This window comes from Cherax quadricarinatus, chromosome 9, assembly GCF_038502225.1.
Source record: "Cherax quadricarinatus isolate ZL_2023a chromosome 9, ASM3850222v1, whole genome shotgun sequence".
NCBI lineage: Eukaryota > Metazoa > Arthropoda > Malacostraca > Decapoda > Parastacidae > Cherax > Cherax quadricarinatus.
The window spans coordinates 63,688,113-63,714,030 of NC_091300.1; the positions used below are offsets into that span (position 1 = coordinate 63,688,113).

Consider the following 25,918-nt stretch of genomic DNA (forward strand, 5'->3'; position numbering starts at 1 on the left):
GCTCTCCTGGCCACCTCGGCTAGTGTGTCGACCATTGCTCTGTTGCTCTCATCGTATTCTTCTCTTGGCTTCCTGCAGTTCTGTGGTGGGTTGTACATTGCTGCAATTATCACCTTATGTCCCTCAGACTAGATTGTTCCTACTAAGTAGTCCCTTTCGCTCGTGCCATCCATTCCTTCCATTTTCTTAAAACCCCACTGGTTTTTAATGAGCAGTGCAACTCCTCCTTCCCCTCTCCTCCCTCTGTCTTTCCTGAGGATTTGATATCCGGATGGAAAGATTGAATCTTATTATTCTGGTGAGTTTTGTTTCTGTGAGTGCTTTTATGTCTGGGGATGTCTCTTTGATTCTTTCATGCCACTCCTCATACTTATTTGTTATTCCATCTGCATTTGTATACCACACCTTCAACTTCTTTTCTAAGACTGTGGTCTGGGAGGTATATTGGGGTTGGGGAAGCGGGAGACCTGATAAAGAACTATGGGTGGTTGCTGTAGGGGTGGAGTTTGTAATGTAGTGGGTGGGGCCCAATAAGCCTGACCTCAATTGTAGGCAAATTACTAGAGTCAATTATAGCTGAGATTATAAGAAGCCATCTCGATAAGCATAGCTTGATTAATGATACTCAGCATGGATTCACAAGAGGCCGGTCTTGTCTAACTAATTTATTAACTTTCTTCAGTAAAGCTTTTGAGGCTGTTGACCACAATAAAGAATTTGATATTATTTACTTAGATTTTAGTAAGGCTTTTGATAGAGTTCCGCACCATAGACTGTTAAAGAAAGTGGCAGCTCATGGCATTGGGGGAAAAGTGCTCTCGTGGATCGAGTCATGGCTCACTGACAGGAAGCAGAGAGTGTCCATAAATGGGGTTAAGTCCGAGTGGGGATCTGTAACAAGTGGCGTTCCACAGGGATCAGTCTTGGGCCCGTTGTTGTTTATAATATATATCAATGATCTGGATGAGGGAATTACTAGTGATATGAGCAAATTCGCCGATGACACAAAGATAGGTAGGATAATTGATTCAAACGTAGATGTTATGGAACTTCAGGAGGATTTAAACAAACTCCATTCTTGGTCAGAAAAGTGGCAGATGCAGTTCAATGTAGATAAATGCAAGGTTCTGAAGCTTGGGAGTGCCCATAATCCTAGTACTTATAAGTTAAATGATGTAGAACTTAGCCATACAGATTGCGAAAAGGACTTGGGGGTTATGGTGAGCAGCAACCTTAAACCAAGACAGCAATGCCTAAGCGTACGTAATAAGGCAAATAGATTACTGGGATTTATATCAAGAAGTGTAAGCAACAGAAGTCCAGAGGTCATACTGCAGCTTTATACATCATTAGTAAGGCCTCACCTAGATTATGCAGCTCAGTTCTGGTCTCCGTATTACAAAATGGACATAAATTCGTTAGAAAATATTCAGCGTAGGATGACTAAATTAATACATAGCATTAGAAATCTTCCTTATGAAGAAAGATTGAAGACTCTTAAGTTACATTCACTTGTTAGACGAAGAATGAGGGGAGACCTGATCGAAGTGTATAAGTGGAAGATAGGTATTAATAAAGGGGATATTAATAAGGTCTTGAGGATGTCTCTCCAAGAGAGAACCCGCAGTAATGGATTTAAATTAGATAAGTTTAGATTTAGAAAGGACATAGGAAAGTATTGGTTTGGAAATAGGGTAGTTGATGAGTGGAACAGTCTACCTAGTTGGGTTATTGAGGCTGGGACTTTGGGTAGTTTCAAATCTAGGTTGGATAAGTACATGAGTGGGAGGGGTTGGATTTGAGTGGGACTTTCACATCAGAGCTTATTTCTTGGGTGGCATTGAAAATTGGGCAAATGTTTTGTTAGTGGGATGAATTGTAAAGGACCTGCCTAGTATGGGCCAGCAGGCCTCCTGCAGTGTTCCTCCTTTCTTATGTTCTTATGTTCTTATATGGCATGGGTGTTTTGGTTTAGAGTGTTTGGTTGCACTGGGGTTGGCCTGGTTGGGGGGCTTCTATAGGAAGTTGTGAGGGAGGCTGTATTTGTTCTTCTTCCTGGGTCTGGGATCTCCTGTCTGTCTCCTCCATCCCCTCTCTTTCCTCCTTTCACCTTTGTACCATCTCTCTCAGTTTCTGCCTCACTTCTCGTGTTCCGTCGCGGTCGAGATACACCTTCCTGTTTGCCGTCATGTCTCTTAATCGTGCTTTCTCCTGCAGGATCCTGTTCCAAGTGTGTGTGTGTGTGTACTCACCTAGTTGTACTCACCTAGTTGAGGTTGTGGGGGTCGAGTCCGAGCTCCTGGCCCCGCCTCTTCACTGATCGCTACTAGGTCACTCTCCCTGAGCCGTGAGCTTTATCATACCTCTGCTTAAAGCTATGTATGGATCCTGCCTCCACTACATCGCTTCCCAAACTATTCCACTTACTGACTACTCTGTGGCTGAAGAAATACTTCCTAACATCCCTGTGATTCATCTGTGTCTTCATCTTCCAACTGTGTCCCCTTGTTACTGTGTCCAATCTCTGGAACATCCTGTCTTTGTCCACCTTGTCAATTCCTCTCAGTATTTTGTATGTCGTTATCATGTCCCCCTTATCTCTCCTGTCCTCCAGTGTCGTCAGGTTGATTTCCCTTAACCTCTCCTCGTAGGACATACCTCTTAGCTCTGGGACTAGTCTTGTTGCAAACCTTTGCACTTTCTCTAGTTTCTTTACGTGCTTGGCTAGGTGTGGGTTCCAAACTGGTGCCGCATACTCCAATATGGGCCTAACGTACACTGTGTACAGGGTCCTGAACGATTCCTTATTAAGATGTCGGAATGCTGTTCTGAGATTTGCTAGGCGCCCATATGCTGCAGCAGTTATTTGGTTGATGTGCACCTGGTGTTATACTCACCCCAAGATCTTTTTCCTTGAGTGAGGTTTGTAGTCTCTGGCCCCCTAGACTGTACTCCGTCTGCGGTCTTCTTTGCCCTGTGTGTGTGTGTGTGTGTGTGTGTGTGTGTGTGTGTGTGTGTGTACTCACCTAATTGTAGTTGCAGGGGTCGAGACTCAGCTCCTGGCCCCGCCTCCTCACTGATCGCTACTAGGTCCTCTCCCTCTCTGCTTCCTGAGCTTCGTCATGCCTCTTCTTAAAACTATGTATGGTTCCTGCCTCCACTACTTCACTTGCTAGGCTATTTCACTTCCTGACGACTCTATGACTGAAGAAATACTTCCTAACGTCCCTGTGACTCGTCTGAGTCTTCAGCTTCCAATTGTGACCCCTTGTTTCTATGTCCCCTCTCTGGAACATCCTGTCTCTGTCCACCTTGTCTATTCCCCGCAGTATCTTGTATGTCGTTATCATGTGTCCACTGACCCTTCTGTCCTCCAGTGTCGTCAGTCTGATTTCCCTCAACCTTTCCTCGTACGACATTCCCCTGAGCTCTGGAACTAGCCTTGTTGCAAACCTTTGTACTTTCTCTAACTTCTTGACGTGCTTGACCAGGTGTGGGTTCCAGACTGGTGCTGCATAATCCAGTATGGGCCTAACATACATAGTGTACAGTGTCTTGAACGATTCCTTATTAAGGTATCGGAACGCTATTCTCAGGTTTGCCAGGCGCCCGTATGCTGCAGCAGTTATTTGGTTGATGTGTGCCTCAGGTGACGTGCTCGGTGTTATGGTCACCCCAAGATCTTTCTCCCTGAGTGAGGTCTGTAGTCTTTGTCCACCGAGCCTATACTCTGTCTGCGGTCTTCTTTGCCCTTCCCAATCTTCATGAGTTTGCATTTGACAGGGTTGAATTCGAGAAGCCAGTTTCTGGACCACGTGTCCAGCCTGTCCAGGTCTCTGCAGTCCTACCTCATCCTCATCCGATTTAATTCTTCTCATCAGCTTCACATCATCTGCGAATAGGGACACTTCAGAGTCTATTCCTTCCATCATGTCCTTCACATATATCAAAAATAGCACTGGCTCTAGAACTGACCCCTGTGGGACCCCGCTCGTCACAGGCGCCCACTGTGATACCTTTTCACGTGCCATGACTCGTTGTTGCCTCCCTGTCAGGTATTCCCTGATCCATTGCAGTGCCCTCCCTGTTATATGCGCCTGATCCTCCAGCTTCTGCACTAATCTCTTGTGGGGGGCTGTGTCAAAGGCCTTCCTGCAGTCTAGGAAAACGCAATCTACTCACCCCTCTCTCTCTTGTGTCTTACTTCTGTTACCTTGTCATAAAACTCCAGAAGGTTTGTGACACAGGATTTGCCTTCCATGAACCCATGCTGGTTGTCATTTATGATCTTGTTCCGTTCCAGGTGTTCCACCACTCTCCTCCTGATAATCTGTGTGTGTGTGTGTGTGTGTGTGTGTGTGTGTGTGTGAATGTGTACAAGACATATCTTGCATGACAGAGAGAGAGAGAGAGAGAGAGAGAGAGAGAGAGAGAGAGAGAGAGAATGTGAGAACAGGGGTAACATATCCAGTGGAAAAAAAACCATACCACAGGTGCGATTTGAACCCGCGGTCAGAGAGTCTCAAAACTCCAGACCGTCGCGTTAGCCATATCCAGTGGAACTGGTCACCCGGTGGTTGAAGCACTGATGATCGAGTGGACTAAGCTGTCTCGAAATTTTGGCGGGCCTCTTGGTAGACGTTCTAAATTAACGTAGGTTCTACCTTGACTCCTATATATATATATATATATATATATATATATATATATATATATATATATATATATATATATATATATATATATATATATATATATATATATATATATATATATATATATATATATATATGGAATCGTCAGGATTCGAACCTAAACACTATGCATCAAAGGAAGTAGTACTTTGTCCACGTAACGAGATCCCAAATAAGTACGGGCACCTTGCCGAAACTAGACGGTCACTGCCATACCCCAGGGCACCAGGTGCCAAGCAAGTTATTTCATCAAATCCTGGCACATGCAGGAGCGATGTGGTCGTCGTGGTTGTGCAGTGGTCGTCATGGTTGTGGTGTGCTAGTTATTGGTGAGGTGTGGTTATCATAGGTGGGGTCTAGTCGTTATGGGTGTGGTGTGGTCGTCATGGGATGGGTGGGGTGTGGTCGTCATGGGATGGGTGGGGTGTGGTCGTCATGGTTGTGGTGTGGTCATCGTGGGTGTCGTTCGACTGCGTTCGTGCCTGGTTACTGACCCCGGCCTTGTACAAGCTCCTCCCGCTGGTGGTAGTAGTGGTGGTGGTGGGGCTGGTGATGGTAGTGGTGAGGCTGGTGGTGGGGCTGGTGGTGGTGGGGCTGATGGTTGCTCTGGTGGTGGTGGTGGGGTGGTGGAGCTAGTGGTGGGGCTGGTGGCAGTGGTGGTGGTGGTGGTGGGGCTGGTGGTAGCGGTTTACATTGATAGTAGTAGTTTATATTGGTGGTGATGGTTGTAGTTGTGGTGGTATTAGTAGTGGTGATGGCGATGGTGGTGGTGTTGGTGGTGGTGATCTGGGGGTATCAGTTTGGAGCAGTAAAGATTTTATGGTACTGGTGGCAGGACTTATGGTACTGGTGGCAGGACTAATGGTACTGGTGGCAGGACTTATGGTACTGGTGGCAGGACTAATGGTACTGGTGGCAGGACTTATGGTACTGGTGGCAGGACAAATGGTACTGGTGGCAGGACTTATGGTACTGGTGGCAGGACTAATGGTACTGGTGGCAGGACTAATGGTACTGGTGGCAGGACTTATGGTACTGGTGGCAGGACTAATGGTACTGGTGGCAGGACTAATGGTACTGGTGGCAGGACTTATGGTACTGGTGGCAGGACTAATGGTACTGGTGGCAGAACTAATGGTACTGGTGGCAGGACTAATGGTACTGGTGGCAGGACTTATGGTACCTCTTGGCAGGACTTATGGTACTGGTGGCAGGACTTATGGTACTGGTGGCAGGACTAATGGTACTGGTGGCAGGACTAATGGTACTGGTGGCAGGACTAATGGTACTGGTGGCAGGACTAATGGTACTGGTGGCAGGACTTATGGTACTGGTGGCAGGACTTATGGTACTGGTGGCAGGACTTATGGTACTGGTGGCAGGACTTATGGTACTGGTGGCAGGACTTATGGTACTGGTGGCAGTACTTATGGTACTGGTGGCAGGACTTATGGTACTGGTGGCAGGACTTATGGTACTGGTGGCAGTACTAATGGTACTGGTGGCAGGACTTATGGTACTTGTGGCAGGACTAATGGTACTGGTGGCAGGACTAATGGTACTGGTGGCAGGACTTATGGTACGGGTAGGAGGACTTATGGTACTAGTGGCAGGACTTATGGTACTGGTGGCAGTACTAATGGTACTGGTGGCAGGACTTATGGTACTGGTGGCAGGACTAATTGTACTGGTGGCAGGACTTATGGTACTGGTGGCAGGACTTATGGTACTGGTAGGAGGACTTATGGTACTGGTGGCAGGACTAATGGTACTGCTGGCAGAACTTATGGTACGGGTAGGAGGACTTATGGTACTGGTGGCAGGACTTATGGTACTGGTGGCAGTACTAATGGTACTGGTGGCAGGACTTATGGTACTGGTGGCAGGACTAATGGTACTGGTGGCAGGACTTATGGTACTGGTGGCAGGACTTATGGTACTGGTAGGAGGACTTATGGTACTGGTGGCAGGACTAATGGTACTGGTGGCAGGACTTATGGTACTGGTGGCAGTACTAATGGTACTGGTGGCAGGACTTATGGTACTGGTGGCAGTACTTATGGTACTGGTGGCAGGACTTATGGTACTGGTGGCAAGACTTATGGTACTAGTGGCAGGACTTATGGTATTGGTGGCAGAACTTATGGTACTGGTGGCGAGACTTATGGTACTGGTGGCGAGACTTATGGTACTAGTGGCAGGACTTATGGTACTGGTGGCAGAACTTATGGTACTGGTGGCGAGACTTATGGTACTGGTGGCAGGACTTTGAATACTCAGTGAACGACTCGAGTTAGCAGTAGTAGAACTTACGAGGTTCATGGCCAAGACTTGCGAGGTTCATGGCCAAGACTTGCGAGGTTCATGGCCAAGACTTGCGAGGCTCATGGCCAAGACTTTGCGAGGTTCGCAGCAAACTCTTGGAGGTAACAGAGTGTTCAGGACAGGCTTTATCTCACTCATGGTAAAACTTGCAGGTAGTGAACGGGTCAGGATTCCGAGTGTGTGCAGCAGGATTTACGTAGCGTGAAACATGAATCTAAGGCAAGTCATGTGACCAGGTGTACGTGGTTAGTGTCCCTGAAGACACATGAGTCACTGTAGTAACTACTCTCCTTCACTTCAACCATCACAATCGTTTTTGTTTACAATGATATCCCTTTTTTCAGTGAGCAGTGTAGAAGACGATTGTCTGTCCCTCATGGACTTGCTAGTTAGTTCTTTATGGTATTCTTACCTGCATTGACAAGAAGCTCATTTATACATTGGCTGGTACACCTCTTTCACTTTTCCCGCTTCTTAACAAGTTTGTTAGGTGATCTTCTCTCTTAATGTTGTTAATAATATTACAGGAACCCCAGTGGAAATAAGTCACTTTGACGAACGGTTCTGGGTTATCCTGGTGAGTGATTTACACATATGTTACAAAGTATAATAATTGTAATCATCTAAATTTGCGTAACTGCTCTTATGTGTAACTGTTCCTAATTAAATATATTTAGTATCCTTCTGGAAAGCTAGATATTCACCAGGCTGGTGGGAAGGAGCGCAGCAACGGTAAGCTAGTGGCTCAGTTTCTTACACTGATGCCCAGCACAGACAGGATAGTCTGTGTGGTTCATCATTTGACAGACTTGCTGAAGATCTTTATCTTTCCTGACGAAGAAACCATCAGGAGGACGAGGGGGACTATACTCCATCAAGAGCACTTCATGGGGGACATCGTACTCCATCAAGGGCGCGTCATGAGAGACCGTACTCCATCAAGGGCACGTCATGGTGGATACCGTACTCCATCAAGGGCACGTCATGAGGGACACCGTACTCCATCAAGGGCACGTCATGGGGGACACCGTACTCCATCAAGGGCACTTTATATCATAAGCGTAAGATGGGTGGGGAGACTGGTGAATACAAAGTACATGCTACGAAAATTCTATTTTTGAAAAAGCATCCAACCCATAAGTCTTATTATACACTACCTGGAGAACGGAAAGTAATCGTATTTGAGCTGAGGAAAGTTAACTCTAATATGTTAAAGAGATCTTCATTAACATTGAAACACTTCCCAAACTGGGGAATTAAGTTATCACCGGCGAGAATATATTGTGGAGAGAAGTACAGATACCAGGACACGAGTATCAGCAGCTAGGACAAGCAAGGTCTACTGATGAAGAAGGAGGCATTTGTGTAACAACTGGGACTCTCATTCCACAACCTGTCGCTTTTCTAAACCATCTACATCATAAGATCTACTGCGCTGGTAAGCATTATCCACCCAGAGGCACTGCTCACACTCGTAGCGGGAGAGTAATCAACTAAGTCTGGTGACTGTGAAGGACCAGGCAGCACACAGTTGTAAGGGGCTACACCACTTTCCTCCCAAACGCTGAAGTTTACTTTACCTGATTTCAGTTTTTTCTCTCCTTTTGCTTCTCAAGAAATAGATAAACAATGCGTATAAGATATAACAACAAGTTTAGACTATAACATGGTAGCAGGTGCACAGTTCGGTAGTGCCTCGCCAGACAACTGTTGGTGTGATATTCTGCTAATGTCAGGTACATGTCTCAGTCTTACTTTCTCCCAAACGCTTGGAGTGGGAGGGAAGATATTGCACGCACTCTGTATCTAGACATTGCAACCCCTCACATAATGACACATGACTACCTTCTACATATCAAAACTACTCCAAACAAAATTTAAAAGCACAGTATACAATTCTCAGACCATGAAATCTAATCGGTAATATGTAAACAAATTATGTAAACAGATAATTTCTCACTACAAAACGCAGTTAGATATGGAGGAGGTTCATAATCCAAATGATCAGTATCCAGATTTTAGTCTTTAATATTATGTTCCGTGTTTAAACTCCAAAATGAGTAAGAACACAAAACCGGTATTGGGGCCTTTTTTTCAATGGAATGACAAAGTCCTGTCATGATCTTCGCCATTTCAGTAGAGGAGAGTATATATGGGTGCAAGGTTACGTACTGCAGGTGGGGTCGGAGGCTGTGATGATCCTGTCCAGCTTGAGAAGGATGACCTAACGCTGCCAGGAATTTATGTAATGCTACTTACAAACACACTGGGTGGCAGACACACGCCTCTTACACTGGGTGACAGGCACATGCATTTCACATACTGGGTGGCAGGCACACGCTTCTCGCACACACTGGGTGGCAGACACGCGCTTGTCACACACACTGGGCGGCAGACACACGCCTCACACACACACACACACTCACACACACACACACTGGGTGGCAGACACACGCCTCTCACGCACACTGGGTGGCAGACACACCCCTCACACACACACACACACTCACACACACACACTGGGTGGCAGACACATGCCCCTCTCACACACTGGGTGGCAGACACAGGCCTCTCAAATACACTGAGTGGCAGACACACGCCTCTAGCACACACAGGGTGGCAGACACGCGCCTCTCACACACACTGGGTGACAGACACGCGCATCTCACACACTGGGTGGCAGACACACGCCTCTCACACACACTGGGTGAAAGACACACTCCTCTCTCACACACTGGGTGGCAGACACGCGCCTCTCACACACACTGGGTGGCAGACACGTGCATCTCACACACACTGGGTGGCAGACACACGCCTCTCACACACACTAGGTGGCAGACACACCCCTCACACACACACACACACACACACACACACACACACACACACACACACACACACACACACACACACACACACACATGAGAAGAATTCACTCGGTCGAAGACCAGGCAGAACTACAAAGGGATCTGGACAGGCTGCAGACCTGGTCCAGCAATTGGCTCCTGGAGTTCAATCCCACCAAGTGCAAAGTCATGAAGATTGGGGAAGGGCAAAGAAGACCGCAGACGGAGTACAGTCTAGGGGGCCAGAGACTACAAACCTCACTCAAGGAAAAAGATCTTGGGGTGAGTATAACACCAGGCACATTTTCTGAAGCGCACATCAACCAAATAACTGCTGCAGCATATGGGCGCCTGGCAAACCTCAGAACAGCATTCCGACATCTTAATAAGGAATCATTCAGGACCCTGTACACCGTGTACGTTAGGCCCATATTGGAGTATGCGGCACCAGTTTGGAACCCACACCTAGCCAAGCACGTGAAGAAACTAGAGAAAGTGCAAAGGTTTGCAACAAGACTAGTCCCAGAGCTAAGAGGTATGTCCTACGAGGAGAGGTTAAGGGAAATCAACCTGACGACACTGGAGGACAGGAGAGATAGGGGGGACATGATAACGACATACAAAATACTGAGAGGAATTGACAAGGTGGACAAAGACAGGATGTTCCAGAGATTGGACACAGTAACAAGGGGACACAGTTGGAAGCTGAAGACACAGATGAATCATAGGTATGTTAGGAAGTATTTCTTCAGCCACAGAGTAGTCAGTAAGTGGAATAGTTTGGGAAGCGATGTAGTGGAGGCAGGATCCATACATAGCTTTAAGCAGAGGTATGATAAAGCTCACGGCTCAGGGAGAGTGACCTAGTAGCGATCAGTGAAGAGGCGGGGCCAGGAGCTCGGACTCGACCCCCGCAACCTCAACTAGGTGAGTACAACTAGGTGAGTACACACACATACTGGGCGATAGACACACAGCTCTCACATACTGGGTGGCAGACATACGCCTCTCACACACACTGGGTGGCAGACACTTGCCTCTCTCACACACTGGGTGGCAAACACAGGCCTCTCACATACACTGGGTGGCAGACACAGGCCTCTCACACAAACTGGGTGGAAGACACACTCCTCTCACACACACTGGGTGGCAGACACACGCCTCTCACACACACTGGGTGGCAGACACACGCCTCTCACACACACTGGATGGCAGACACACGCCTTTCACACACACTGGGTGGCAGGCAAACGCACGCCTCTTCTGAATGTCAAATGTGGTTACTTTCAGATGGTCGACGCAAATATTTAACAATGTTAAGAACTTAACGCCACACTCTTCACTAAAATTTCTGCCTGCACTGACGTGCTGGATCTAAGGGATATACAATACAGGGATACTCTTCAGGGATCACGCAGCCAGAGGAATGTTACTGTGGTGACAGATCAAGTTGTGTAAGATAAGATAAGATTTCGTTCGGATTTTTAACCCCGGAGGGTTAGCCACCCAGGATAACCCAAGAAAGTCAGTGCGTCATCGAGGACTGTCTAACTTATTTCCATTGGGGTCCTTAATCTTGTCCCCCAGGATGCGACCCACACCAGTCGACTAACACCCAGGTACCTATTTGCTGCTAGGTGAACAGGACAACAGGTGTAAGGAAACGTGTCGAAATGTTTCCACCCGCCGGGAATCGAACCCGGGCCCTCCGTGTGTGAAGGGGAAGCTTTAGCCACCAGGCTACCGGGCCACCGGGCTGAGATGACAGTAAAGGTCGCTCAGGGACTGCTGATTGGTGTTTGCTCACTGGGTTTACACCAGTGATGTCGCAAAACAACCACAGGGGGAGCTGAATGATAGCTCTAGGCCTGAGAAGGAAGTTCACGTAGATTTGTCCTGGGGCTTCAGCTATTCGTTCCCCCCTGAACGAATCTACTTGCATTTCCTACTCATTTCTGCTACGTTGCAAGCTCCTGAAGATGTGCTGATCGCAACACGAAAGGCCTAGAGCTATCGTTCAACTCCCCGTTTGGTTGTTTTGCATCCTTTATCGCTTTCTCGGGATTACATATCAGCGCTATTACAACACACTCGACCACTGCAACCACAACTACAACTAGGTTATTGCACCATTAGTAGATCATCACCGTGTTAGCAGACTGCGTTGTGGTTGACCACAAGTTATATATATATATATATATATATATATATATATATATATATATATATATATATATATATATATATATGCAAGGATTTCGCAAGAGCAGGCGAAATATACACAAACCCTGATCTCTGGCCGAAGGAGACTCGAACCTACGAACCTTGGAACAAGGTACGCAGTGCATTACCATTCTCACCACACTGGACAATACCTTGGCGCCTAGCACAATGCTAGACGTTGATCCAAGGCAGCCAGCTTTCAGGGAGAAGGCTTACAGCTTTTCATCTTATCCCCTGCATGCATCAGCCTTACTAGAAATTTTAACAATGCAAGGAATTCGCAAGAGCAGGCGAATGGTAAAGCACTGTGTACCTTGTTCCAAGGTTCGTAGGTTCGAGTCTCCTTCGGCCAGAGATCAGTGTATATATATATATATATATATATATATATATATATATATATATATATATATATATATATATATATATATATATATATATATATATATATATATAGAGAGAGAGAGAGAGAGAGAGAGAGAGAGAGATATGAAGATGGGGTCTACCTCTAATGGAAATTGTAGGACCCATAGCCTCGGAGAAGTGCATAACAAGGCTTCAGGGGACGTACTCGGTGCAGTATATGTCCATCGCCCATGCTGTATACCATTATAATAATCGCCCTGAGGTAATTAATAAGTAATGTGTGAAATGTACAGTGTTGTGAGTCTGTTACAGCTCCACTTTCACTGTTCCTCACTTGTAATACCAGACACTAACGCCGCTGAAGTAATATTCTCCCCAAGGAACAGTTCTCGCCATTACCGTTGATGAGGTCGCTTGAGCGGAACTCTGTGGCTGTCGCCACCAAATCTTGAAGAATTGTCAGTGAATATCGTGATTTAACACGAAAACCTTTCTTTTTTTATTGGTTATGGTGAAATGATGATAACGAGTGTACCTCACGACCCCAGAAGATGATAACGAGTGTACCTCACGACCCCAGAAGATGATAACGAGTGTACCTCACGACCCCAGTAGATGATAACGAGTGTACCTCACGACCCCAGTAGATGATAACGAGTGTACCTCACGACCCCAGTAGATGATAACGAGTGTACCTCACGACCCAAGGAGATAACAACGAGTGTACCTCATTACCCAAGGAGATGACAACAAGTACATAACCAGTAGACCGAATCATAAAACTTAACGCATCACGGGATAATAGACGGTGAAACAAAATTAGATGAGACAGACAAAGTTAGACGAGTTAGACAAAAACTGGTAAGACAAAGATAGACGGATTAGATTAACATGGGTTAAACGAAGGTTGTTTCGAGGCTCGGTTGTCAACGCACTCGCCTCACATACTGAGTGTCCTTGGTTCATTCCCCAGCACTGGTGGAAATGTTGGGTATGTTCCTTTCACCTGCTGTCCCTGTTCACCTTGTAGTAAGTAGGTATCTGGGTGTTAGTCACCTTATACCTGTTGTCCCTATTCACCTAGCAGTAGGTAGATACCTGGGTGTTAGTCACCTTTCACCTGCTGTATCTGTTCACCTTGTAGTAAGTAGGTACCTGAGTGTTGGTCAGGGTGTGTGTGGAAGGAGAAGGAACTGATGCTAGCCAGATTCAGGCTCATGATGGAAGACAAGTGGGACACAGATAATTCCAAATTTTCAAAGAGACGGAGGGAAAGATGAAGGAAGGATTGGAGGCAGATAAGACAAAAGAGCTGTTACGGCTGGCCAATGACTTCATAATTAAAAAGAAGTAAAGAAACTGATGATGGATATGGAGATGAGGAAAAGTAGTTGTTTTGAAACTTGGTACCAAATAAAACAGAAGGGGAGACAGAATATAGCTCAGAGGGAGAGAAAATAACTTTTTGCAGAAACGTTCTTAGGCATCCCGGGAGTGAAGATGATAAGAGAAGCAACAAAGGAACTAGTAACAGTAAACGATGAGTTTTAAGACATAAAAGAAGTGTGAAGAAGAGAGGATATCAGATCCTGAGCCTTCAGAAGGATGAAGAGACTAGTGTGCGAGGAGACGAAGTTTTAGAGAATTAGACAGCATGTATGGGACTGATTATGATCAATCAAAATAACCTTCGCAACGAAAATGGAATAGGAATTTATCATGACACGAAAATTTATGTTCCTCATTTGGGATAGAGAAGTAAAAGGGAACAGCCGAGAGTATAAAAAACAGGAGAAGCAGTAATTACAAAGACAGATGTGGAACTCTGTCTCCAGGGCATGATACCTTCTTCAGTCCCCCTGTGTGGAGGATCATCCTCAAGGGGCAATCCAAGTACAGTCCCACTGTGTGGAAGTTCATCCTCAAGGGGCACTCCAAGTACAGTCCCACTGTGTGGAGGTTCATCCTCAAGGGGCACTCCAAGTACAGTCCCACTGTGTGGAGGATCATCCTCAAGGGGCACTCCAAGTACAGCCCCACTGTGTGGAGGATCATCCTCAAGGGGCACTCCAAGTACAGTCCCACTGTGTGGAGGTTCATCCTCAAGGGGCACTCCAAGTACAGTCCCACTGTGTGGAGGATCATCCTCAAGGGGCACTCCAAGTACAGTCCCACTGTGTGGAGGTTCATCCTCAAGGGGCACTCCAAGTACAGTCCCACTGTATGGAGGATCATCCTCAAGGGGCACTCCAAGTACAGTCCCACTGTGTGGAGGATCATCCTCAAGGGGCACTCCAAGTACAGTCCCACTGTGTGGAGGATCATCCTCAAGGGGCACTCCAAGTACAGTCCCACTGTGTGGAGGTTCATCCTCAAGGGGCACTCCAAGTACAGTCCCACTGTATGGAGGTTCATCCTCAAGGGGCACTCCAAGTACAGTCCCACTGTGTGGAGGATCATCCTCAAGGGGCACTCCATGTACAGTCCCACTGTGTGGAGGTTCATCCTCAAGGGGCACTCGAAGTACAGTCCCACTGTGTGGAGGCTCATCCTCAAGGGGCACTCGAAGTACAGTCCCACTGTGTGGAGGATCATCCTCAAGGGGCACTCCAAGTACAGTCTCACTGTGTGGAGGTTCATCCTCAAGGGGCACTCCAAGTACAGCCCCACTGTGTGGAGGATCATCCTCAAGGGGCACTCCAAGTACAGTCCCACTGTGTGGAGGATCATCCTCAAGGGGCACTCCAAGTACAGTCCCACTGTGTGGAGGATCATCCTCAAGGGGCACTCTAAGTACAGTCCCAATGTGTGAAGGTTCATCATCTGTCCCACACAAGCCCACAATCGTCCCTCACCTACACCCACACTTCTAACATTTACCAGTATAAGAACCATCCCTTCAACCACCCCTTCCCCTTATCTCACTCCCTCATCATCACCAAAGCCCCACAACACTACCCTGATATTCGGACGAGGTCCAAGAGGAACCCGAGAATTTAGAACACAGTAACCGAGAGGAAATCAAAGTGTGTATGTGTGTGTGTGTGTGTGCGTGTGTATACTCATCTAGTTGTGGTTGTGTGTGTGTGTGTGTGTGTGCACGTGCACTTGCATTGACTTATTTGTACTCACCTATTTATGGTTACAGAGGTCGAATTCAGCTCCTGGTCCCGCCTCAGTGGTAGCTGATACTGGAATCATCTTTCCGTTCTCACTATGCCTGGACTATACCTGGAGAGGGTCTCGGAGATCAACGCCCCCGCAAACCGGTCTGAGACCAGGCCACGTGGTCGATCAGGGTTTGATCAATCAGGCTGTTACTGCTGGCTGCCCGCAAACTGACGTACGAACCACAGCCCGGTTGGTCAGGTACTGACTTTAGGTGCCTGTCCAGTGACTTCTTGAAGACAGCCAGGGGTCTATTGGTAACCCCCCTTATGTATGCTGGGAGGCAGTTGAACAGTTTTGGACCCCGGACACTTATTGCGTTGTCTCTCAATGTACTCGTGGCGCCCCTGCTTTTCAATGAGGGAATGTTGCATCTCCTGCCGAGTCTTTTGCTTTCATAGGGAGTGATTTTCGTGTGTAAGTTTGGTATTAATCCATTTAGGATTTTCCAAGTGTATATTATCATGTATCTTTCTCGCCTGCATACCAGGGAATATAAATCAAGGGACTTCAACCATTCCCAGTAATTTAGGTGCTTTATCGTACTTACGTGTGCCGTGAAAGTTCTCTATACAATCTCCAGGTCATCAATTTCACCAGCCTAGTGTACAGCAGTATTCCAGCCTAGAGAGAACAAGCGATTTGAAGAGAATCATCATGGGCTGGGCGTCCCTAGTTTTGAAGGTTCTCATTATCCATCCTATCATTTTTCTAGCAGATGAGGTAGATACAATGTTGTGGTTTTGAAGGTGAGATTCTCTGACATTATCACTCCCAGGTCCTTCACATTAGTTTTTCTCTATATTGTATGGTTAGAATTTGTTTTATACCCTGATTAAGTTTTAATTTCCCCAAGTTTTCCTTATCTAAGCATTGGAAATTTGCCTTCCTTGAACTTAATATTGTTTTCTGCGGCTCATTATGAGATCTGGTTGATGTCCGCTTGGTGTGTTGCAGTGTCATCGATGGAGGACACTGCCATGGTGACCCGGGTGTCATCCGCAACTACGCGAGTTATGTCATACCTTATCTTAAAACTATGTATGACTCGTGCCTTTCCCACGTTGCTGTCTAGGTGGCTCCACTTACTATAATTATCTGTGCTTCTAACTTCCAGCTGTGCCCTTGCATACCTGAGACCCGCCTCTCTAACAGACTCTTCCTGTCGACTCTGTCTATTCCTCTCAGTATTTTTTACATCCTAATCGTATCATCTCTGGTTTTTTTGTCCTCTAGTGTCGCCATGTTTAGCTCCTCTAGCCACCCATCATTGTTTATACTCCTCAACTCTGGGATTATTCTAGCTCCTAGATGTGTTTAGTCAGATGTGGGTTCCACATTGGTGCTGCATACTCCAGATGGACCCGACTCGGGTATATAACCAAGGAGTCCATTTGTTATGTCTTCTATTTAATAAGTGCTAAGTACCATGGTAGTTAGGGTACGTGTTGAGTATCATGGTAGATTAGGATATATGTTGGTTATCATGGTAGTTTAGGGTATATGTTGGGCATCATGGTAGTTTAGGGTATATGTTGGGCATCATGGTAGTTTAGGGTATATGTTGGGCATCATGGTAGTTTAGGGTATATGTTGGGCATCATGGTAGTTTAGGGTATATGTTGGGCATCATGGTAGTTTAGGGTATATGTTGGGCATCATGGTAGTTTAGGGTATATGTTGGGCATCATGGTAGTTTAGGGTGTATGTTGGGTATCGTGGTAGTTTGGGTTTATTTTGAGTATCATGGTAGTTTAGGGTATATGTTGGGTATCATGGTAGTTTAGGGTATATGTTGGGCATCATGGTAGTTTAGGGTATATGTTGGGCATCATGGTAGTTTAGGGTGTATGTTGGGTATCGTGGTAGTTTAGGGTGTATGTTGGGTATCGTGGTAGTTTAGGGTATATGTTGGGTATCATGGTAGTTTAGGGTATATGTTGGGTATCGTGGTAGTTTAGGGTATATGTTGGGTATCATGGTAGTTTAGGGTATATGTTGGGTATCGTGGTAGTTTAGGGTGTATGTTGGGCATCATGGTAGTTTGGGTTTATTTTGAGTATCATGGTAGTTTAGGGTATATGTTGGGTATCGTGGTAGTTTAGGGTGTATGTTGGGTATCATGGTAGTTTAGGGTATATGTTGGGTATCATGGTAGTTTGGGTTTATTTTGAGTATCATGGTAGTTTAGGATATATGTTGGGTATCATGGTAGTTTAGGGTATATGTTGGGTATCATGGTAGTTTAGGGTATATGTTGGGTATCATGGTAGTTTAGGGTATATGTTGGGCATCATGGTAGTTTAGGGTATATGTTGGGTATCATGGTAGTTTAGGGTATATGTTGGGTATCATGGTAGTTTAGGGTGTATGTTGGGTATCATGGTAGTTTAGGGTATATGTTGGGTATCATGGTAGTTTAGGGTATCATATGTTGGGTATCATGGTAGTTTAGGGTATATGTTGGGTATCATGGTAGTTTAGGGTATATGTTGGGTATCATGGTAGTTTAGGGTATATGTTGGGTATCATGGTAGTTTAGGGTATATGTTGGGTATCATGGTAGTTTAGGGTATATGTTGGGTATCATGGTAGTTTAGGGTATATGTTGGGCATCATGGTAGTTTAGGGTATATGTTGGGCATCATGGTAGTTTAGGGTATATGTTGGGTATCATGGTAGTTTAGGGTATATGTTGGGCATCATGGTAGTTTAGGGTATATGTTGGGTATCATGGTAGTTGGGTATCAGGTAGTTTATATGTTGGGTATCATGGTAGTTTAGGGTATATGTTGGGCATCATGGTAGTTTAGGGCATATGTTGGGCATCATGGTAGTTTAGGGTATATGTTGGGTATATGGTAGTTTAGGGTATATGTTGGGTATCATGGTAGTTTAGGGTATATGTTGGGTATCATGGTAGTTTAGGGTGTATGTTGGGTATCATGGTAGTTTAGGGTGTATGTTGGGTATCATGGTAGTTTAGGGTGTATGTTGGGTATCATGGTAGTTTGGGTTTATTTTGAGTATCATGGTAGTTTAGGGTATATGTTGGGTATCATGGTAGTTTGGGTTTATTTTGAGTATCATGGTAGTTTAGGGTATGTGTTGAATATCATGTGTTAAATATCATAGTGAATAAAATTATTTTTTGAGTATTGTGATCAGTTAGAGGCAGCAAAAAAGGCACAGCTGCGAAGATAAGGACTTTATTGATAAGTTACGCCCGTGGACAAACTTCTTCAGATCACCGGGGTGCATAACAAGTAAATTTCCACAGTGGTGTTCGAGTGAGGTCACAGTGTGAGGTGAACTGCGAGGTGGAAGCAGTACAAGTGGCCTTCCAGTTCTTCTGACGACCTGTTCATGTACAGTGAGCCGGGCTTCATTTTGGGCTCAACTGGAAGCTCCTTCATTCCTGGATTATAGTTAGTGATCAGATTAGAGCAGCTTCCAGGTACCTGTGTCGTGTTGTGTATATCTGTTTTATCAACCAGTTGGAAATCCTTCCGTGGCATCAGGAGGGCCGTTTGGACGCTATGTATCACGCAGGTGTTATTCATGTTGTGACTCCTGCTGCGTTCCTTCAACCTGATCTCTACACTACGAGGGCTCTCTCCCAATAGCTTTATGGAATGACGTACACACCTGCATTGTCGAAGTCCCAGCGGTTGTCTGTGTATGCCTGATCATATCTTTAAATGGCGGTGGATGTTATACTGGCAACACTGGTGTTGTTTTTAACTCACGAGATCGTCATAACTCGGTTCTAAATAAATTACTAAACGGAGCTTTAAGACTCCGCTGCTGTAAGTTCAAACCCCCTCTGTTCCGTGATTCAGTGTTGCTCTTGGTGGGTGCAATCCACCCTGCAGTGTGACCTGTAGGTTGAGTCTTCTGTGTTGTTCTCTGATGTCAATGATGCACGATTCCTGCAGTCGCAGGTGACGGGTGTATAAAATTTTAGAGCCCGAAAGATGTCTTTAAATACGTTGCATTCTTTCTCGAGATATTCAGGGCAGCAGATACTGTACGAACGTAAAAACATGCCAATGAATGCACCTCGTTCGGTTTTCTGGTTGTAGTGATAGAGCATCACTTCTCTTTGGTTGGTTTTCGGTATTTATTTAATTTGCAAAGGCTGTCTTATTTAATAAAAAGTACATTGAGGAAAGAAACTCTTTTAGGGTGAATTAAATGGATGAGGTTGTTCTTCGGGTTGTTAAGGTTGAGTCTCGTAGTGGCGATGAGCGGAATGTCACTTATATAGCGAAGCTATGGCAGTGACTTGGGAATGATGTTGGTGATTCTTTTTGCCTCCAGTGATTCCACAATCAGATTTGTCAAAACCTGGTGAATCTGAGGTCATTCCGAAATTTTGTCTGTAAAAGAAACGGCCAAAAGAACAGTAACTAAAATTCATAAAGAGTTTAGTTAATTTCACGAAATTTTAACTGGCAATGTAATAATTCAACGGATCGGTGGTTGGGGTCTCTGGTGAGGAGGGAAGTCACGTCTAGGCTGGCTACTTTCTTGCTTTGTAATGCAAATGTTCTTTATCTTGTTGAGTAGATCCCCGGATAGGCGAGGATGTCAGTTGCTGATAGAGCTAAGCAGTATAGCAATGTGTAATGTTTACATCATGCCATAAAGTGACCAGAAATATGTGGCAGAGACCTCACGTAGTCTGCAGATCAGGTTGGAAGATCACCAGTGCAGCCGCAGAAGTCTTTTGCGATAGAGATCAAACTACATACCTGATGTCTTGCAAGGACGCCTAGTTTGTAATATAAGAAAGGAACAAAACATGACTCAGATGCCTAGAAGTTGTGCTAATCACAAAAATACATCCCTGCAGAATTAAGGAGCTTTCAGTTTAGAAAAGTTGTAGCCTAACTCAGCTGACATGGCCGGGTCATTAGAGGGGCCGGTGTTCCTCCTGCAGTGCTACCATCTCACTTCACCCAACACGTTGAAGAATATGACACTAGTGCAACATTTGAGAATTATTATTGTTGAAACGTTTCGCCAGCCAGTGGCTTCATCAATCCAATACAGAGAAGAATGGTGGACGATCAGAAGGAGTTTGAGGTAATCAGTCCCTCAGCCTGGAGTCGATGTGTTCAGTCCATCAGTCTTAATATAAAGTACAGTATATGCGCGGAGAAGTGGCTTATATACTGCAGCCAGTGAGGTGAAGCAGCCGGAGGCGGAGTCACCAGTGGAAGAAGCTACGGGTGGAAGTAGGTCATGACTATAGGTTAGCCAAGCGAGAAATTCCCTGTATCAGTATCCCAATATGCTGTTGTGTCTGACACAGCTTATGCCAGATCGTATCTGCAATTCTAAGATAAATTCCAAATTCGAACGTTTCAAGGATTTAAGAGGCATATTTTATCAGGCAGTAAAATACTATTGTTATGTCGAAAAGCCTTATAACTTTCCATAATTTCACTGTCTGAAATATATCACGGTCTAAATTTTCCATGCTGTTTACTCACGTTTTGAAAAAATCTATTTCAGTGACTTAACGATAATTACCGTATTGTGTGTGGGGTTACACCGTTTTAATTATATATAATGTGCTTTAAATATACGTAAAACAAAATTACAAGACTCTTAGATAAAGAAAGAGAAGCTGAGGTATAGAGAATATAACAGAAGATTAGAAGAAGTATCCCAGAACAATGATCAGTCAATCCATCGCTGACCATTGTCAAGTCACAACTTGCCAGTGGTCCAGGACTACTGCCAAGTCACAACCTGTCTGAAGTCCAGGATCATTGGTCATAAGTGCAGGTGAACTGTTCCATTTGTTATATTCATCTTTTTTATTCTCCGGGGCCTGTATGGTCAGCATAAACAAACATAAAAACCCAACATGTCTATCAGTATCTCCCACGAGGAAGTCTGACCCATGCATGCTTAAACAACGACTCGAGGTGGAAAAATAAACACAAATCCAGAATACTGCGATCTTCTGTTGACTACGTTTTGCCCATAGTAACACTTCACGTTTCTCTGCTCCCTATATATAGGGGGTCGCCGGGTCACCATCTGGAAAAGACCCGGGCCGGGACTGGACTGGCGAATCTACTACAGTATATTACCCTGTATATACTCATATACTCTTTGACTTGATAACCTCACCGTGTGGGCGATAAGTAGTCGACAGAGGTTCGCATTTGTGCCTTCTTTCCCACCGTGTCAGTATTGTATACCGTTTATCTCCAATGAATCCAGGTTCGGGACGAGAGCACGATGTAGTGTTGTTATCCTACACGAGACGTAACAGGAAATCTAAACATTCCTGTGCATCATGCAACTGAGTTCTCTCCTCCACTCCAGGTTGTATAATAGATCGTGTATAATAGATCATGTGTTGAACTGACGGTCAGCAGGAGGCGGTGATTACAGCTCTCAGTGAACCACACCTGGTTCTCATGAGGCTCAGTAAGGCTCCAATTGTGGTAGTGGTTCAGGTCAAGGGAGGGGTTGGGACACCCTCAGGAGGAAATACTGGTGGAGCACACCTCTCCCCCAAGAGGACCTGGTGTAACAAAAAGGCTCCAGCAGGAGGAACTGATGTAGGAACAGACTCCAGCAGGAGGAGCTGGTGTAGCAACAGACTCCAGCAGGAGGAGCTGGTGTAACAACAGGCTCCAGCAGGAGGAGCTGGTGTAGCAACAGACTCCAGCAGGAGGAGCTGGTGTAGCAACAGACTCCAGCAGGAGGAGCTGGTGTATCAACAGGCTTCAGCAGGAGAAGCTGGTGTAGCAACAGACTCCGGTAGGAGGAGCTGGTGTAGCAACAGACTCCAGCAGGAGGAGTTGGTGTAACAACAGGCTCCAGCAGGAGGAGTTGGTGTAGCAACAGACTCCAGCAGGAGGAACTGGCGTATCAACAGGCTTCAGCAGGAGAAGCTGGTGTAGCAACAGACTCCTGTAGGAGGAGCTGGTGTAGCAACAGACTCCAGCAGGAGAAGCTGGTGTAGCAACAGACTCCAGCAGGAGGAGCTGATGTAGCAACAGACTCCAGCAGGAGCTGGTGATGTCGCCGGAGAAAGACCTGGGGGAACCAGTACATTCCTTACTCTTGATCCCAGACTCACTCTGTTTACCTGTGGCAGGTAAACAGATGGGAAGGGGGGGGGTAGAGAGAGAGGGAGGAGATAGAAGAAAGGGGAAGGAGGGTAGTTGACGGGATGGAGGGAGGGGCGGTTGTCGCATTCCATTAAGTGTACATGCTGTACATACATTATTTTCTTATGTTGCAAAGCCGTACACATCTCTTGTGCATGTGTTGCAATGTACTGTTGTGATGTACATGTAGTAATGCTGTACACTTTTGATGTTGCATATATTCATCTATTCTCAAGATTTGTCCTTCCATAGTTATCACCTTGTACTCTTGTTCTTTCTTATCATGTGTTATTTCAGTCCTGATCCAAATATATGTGTGCAGCAAAATATGTATCAACATTCTTCCACTTTGTGTATCCTGTATCACCTTAGCTGTGTTCTGACACACGAGGGGGAGTGTCAGTATCTCACAGGTCAGACATATAGGCAGTGGTGGTCCGTGAATCAAGATAAGATTTCGTTCGGATTTTTAACTCCTGAGGGTTAGCCACCCAGGATAATCCAAGAAAGTCAGTGCGTCATCGAGGACTGTCTAACTTATTACCATTGTGGTGCTCAATCTTGTCCCTCAGGATGCGACCCACACCAGTCGACTAACACCCAGGTACCTATTTGCTGCTAGATGAATAGGGCAACAGGTGTAAGGAAACGAGTTGAAATGTTTCCACTCCGCCGGGAATCGAACCCGGGCCCTCTGCGTGTGAAGCGGGAGCTTTGCCAGACAGGCCACGGGGTCACCAACGGTGTTTTAATACACGTGAGGTGAATCAGTGGTGTTTTGATACACGTGTTGTGAATCTCTGCGACTTTATAGTTGAATTCCATTGCATCACAGTGATCACTTTCGCTGAGAACGGCAACTGAACACCAGTCACAACACAGTTAGTACTCAACTTAACACTTCAGCTGCCGCACCCTCCCTTACATTCACAATACACTTGTAACAGCAATTCAAATGTCCTGAATCAGCCTTACGGTGGTAAATATCGTGCCCTGGGCGATGCAAACGAGAGCAGAATCAGTTTTACGAACTTGGTGGTGGACTGTAAACATCTCGTTTAGATGATGACAAAGATCGAGAAATTCCTCAATGTTGTTTGTGTTTCTGCACATCACGAATGTGAACAATGTGCTGACTTACCTAGAAACCTCCGTAGGTGAGGAAGCAGTAGTCCAGGGTGTCCCACGGAGGTGCTAGAAGGAGAAGGAGCTCTGGGTGTCCTTGAAAGGTGCTAGAGGAGGAGGAGGAGGAGGAGGAGGAACCCTGGGTGTCCCACAGAGGTGCTAGAGAAGGAGGAGCCCAGCGTGTCCCACGGAGGTGCTGGAGGAGACACACACAGAAGCGTCCGTCAGCAGCGGTGTTGGAGTGTGGTGTGGAGGGCAGGACTCTAGTGCTGCCGCTGGGGACCAACTCGGTCATGAACCCCGCACCTCACTGCTGGACCAGGGGTGTCACCCACCTAACATGCTGGACCAGGGGTGTGTGGGCCAGCTAGCTGCAGGGATGGCATGACAGCTATACGACTTTACAAAGGGACGTTCCTGCCTTACGAATTTATTAACTTTTTTCACTAAGGTATTTGAGGAGGTAGATCATGGTAATGAACATGATATTGTGTATATGGACTTCAGTAAAGCTTTTGATAGAGTCCCACATCAGAGACTATTGAGGAAACTTAAGGCACACGGAATAGGGTTAGAATTTTTTTCCTGGATAGAGGCATGGTTGACAGATAGGCAGCAGAGGGTTCGCATAAATGGGGAGAAATCAGAGTGGGGAAGCGTCACGAGCGGTGTTCCACAGGGGTTAGTGTTGGGTCCCTTGTTGTTCACATAAACAACATAGATGAGGGAATAAAAAGTGAAAGCAAGTTTGCCGATGACACCTAAATAGGCCGACGAATTCATTCTGACGAGGACATTAGAGCACTCCAGGAAGATTTGAATAAACTGATGCAGTGGTCGGAGAGGTGGCAGATGCAGTTTAATATAGACAAATGCAAATTTCTAAACACTGGACAGGAAAATAACCATGCCATATATAAACTAAATAATGTAAATCTTAATATTACCAATTGCAAAAAGGATTTGGGGGTTCTGATCTGCAGTAATCTAAAACCAAGACAACAGTGCATAAGTGTTGGAAATAAAGCTAATAGAATCCTTGGCTTCATATCAAGAAGCATAAATAATAGAAGTCCTCAGGTTGATCTTCTTGGTTAGGCCTCATTTAGATTATGCTGCACAGTTCTGGTCACCGTATTACAGAATGAATATAAATGCACTAAAAAACGTACAAAGGAGGATGACAAAGTTGATCCCATGTATCAGAAATCTTCCCTATGAGGACAGACTGAGGGCCCTGAATCTGCACTCTCTCGAAAGGCGTACAATTGGGGGGAAATATGATTGAGGTGTGTAAATGGAAAACAGGAATAAATAAAGGGGATGTAAATAGTGTGCTAAAAATATCTAGCATAGACAGGACTCGCAGCAATGGTTTTCAGCTGGAAAAAATCAGATTCAGGAAGGATATAGGAAAGCACTGGTTTGGTAATAGAGTTGTGAATGAGTGGAACAAACTCCCGAGTACCGTCATAGAAGCTAAGACGTTGTGTAGTTTTAAAAATAGGTTAGATAAATCCATGATTCGGTGTGGGTAGACGTGAGTTGGACCTGACTACCTTGTGCTAATAGGTCTGATGCCTTGCTCCTTCCTAAGTGAATGTAACTGATGTGACTAGGCTGGGTCATTGGCTTAAGCAGGTAGAGACTTGGTTCTGCCTCACATGGGCCAGCAGGCCTGGTGCAATGTTGTTTCTTTCTTATGTTCTTATGTATTGTGTGGAGGTAGGTAGGTAGGTAGGTACTGTGTGGAGGAGAATGTACAGAGAACCCGGAGAACCTTCACTGCACATATAAGCTTACTCAAGCACCTTAATTATTGAGAACGTTCGGAGTCCCTTGACCTGCACTTCCTGGAATGCAGGCGAGAGAGATACATTATAATATACACCTGCAAACTCCTAGAGGGACTGGTCCCAAATATGCAGACAGAAATCACTCCCTACGAAAACATAAGACTACACAGACGGTGCAACATTTCCCCAGTGAAAAGTATGTGCGTCATGAGTACACTAAGAGACAACACAAT

General features: G+C 45.6%; 1 protein-coding gene across 1 annotated transcript in view; it reads right to left on the reverse strand.

Annotated features, from left to right (window-relative positions):
- LOC128686055 (endochitinase) overlaps positions 1–24,043 on the reverse strand; it is a 95,438-nt gene extending 71,395 nt beyond the window's left edge. The window contains exon 1 of the mRNA XM_053772697.2: positions 23,906–24,043. The gene's annotated coding sequence lies outside the window, so the exon portion shown is untranslated. The remainder of the gene's footprint in view (positions 1–23,905) is intronic.
- Positions 24,044–25,918: the final 1,875 nt, after the last annotated feature.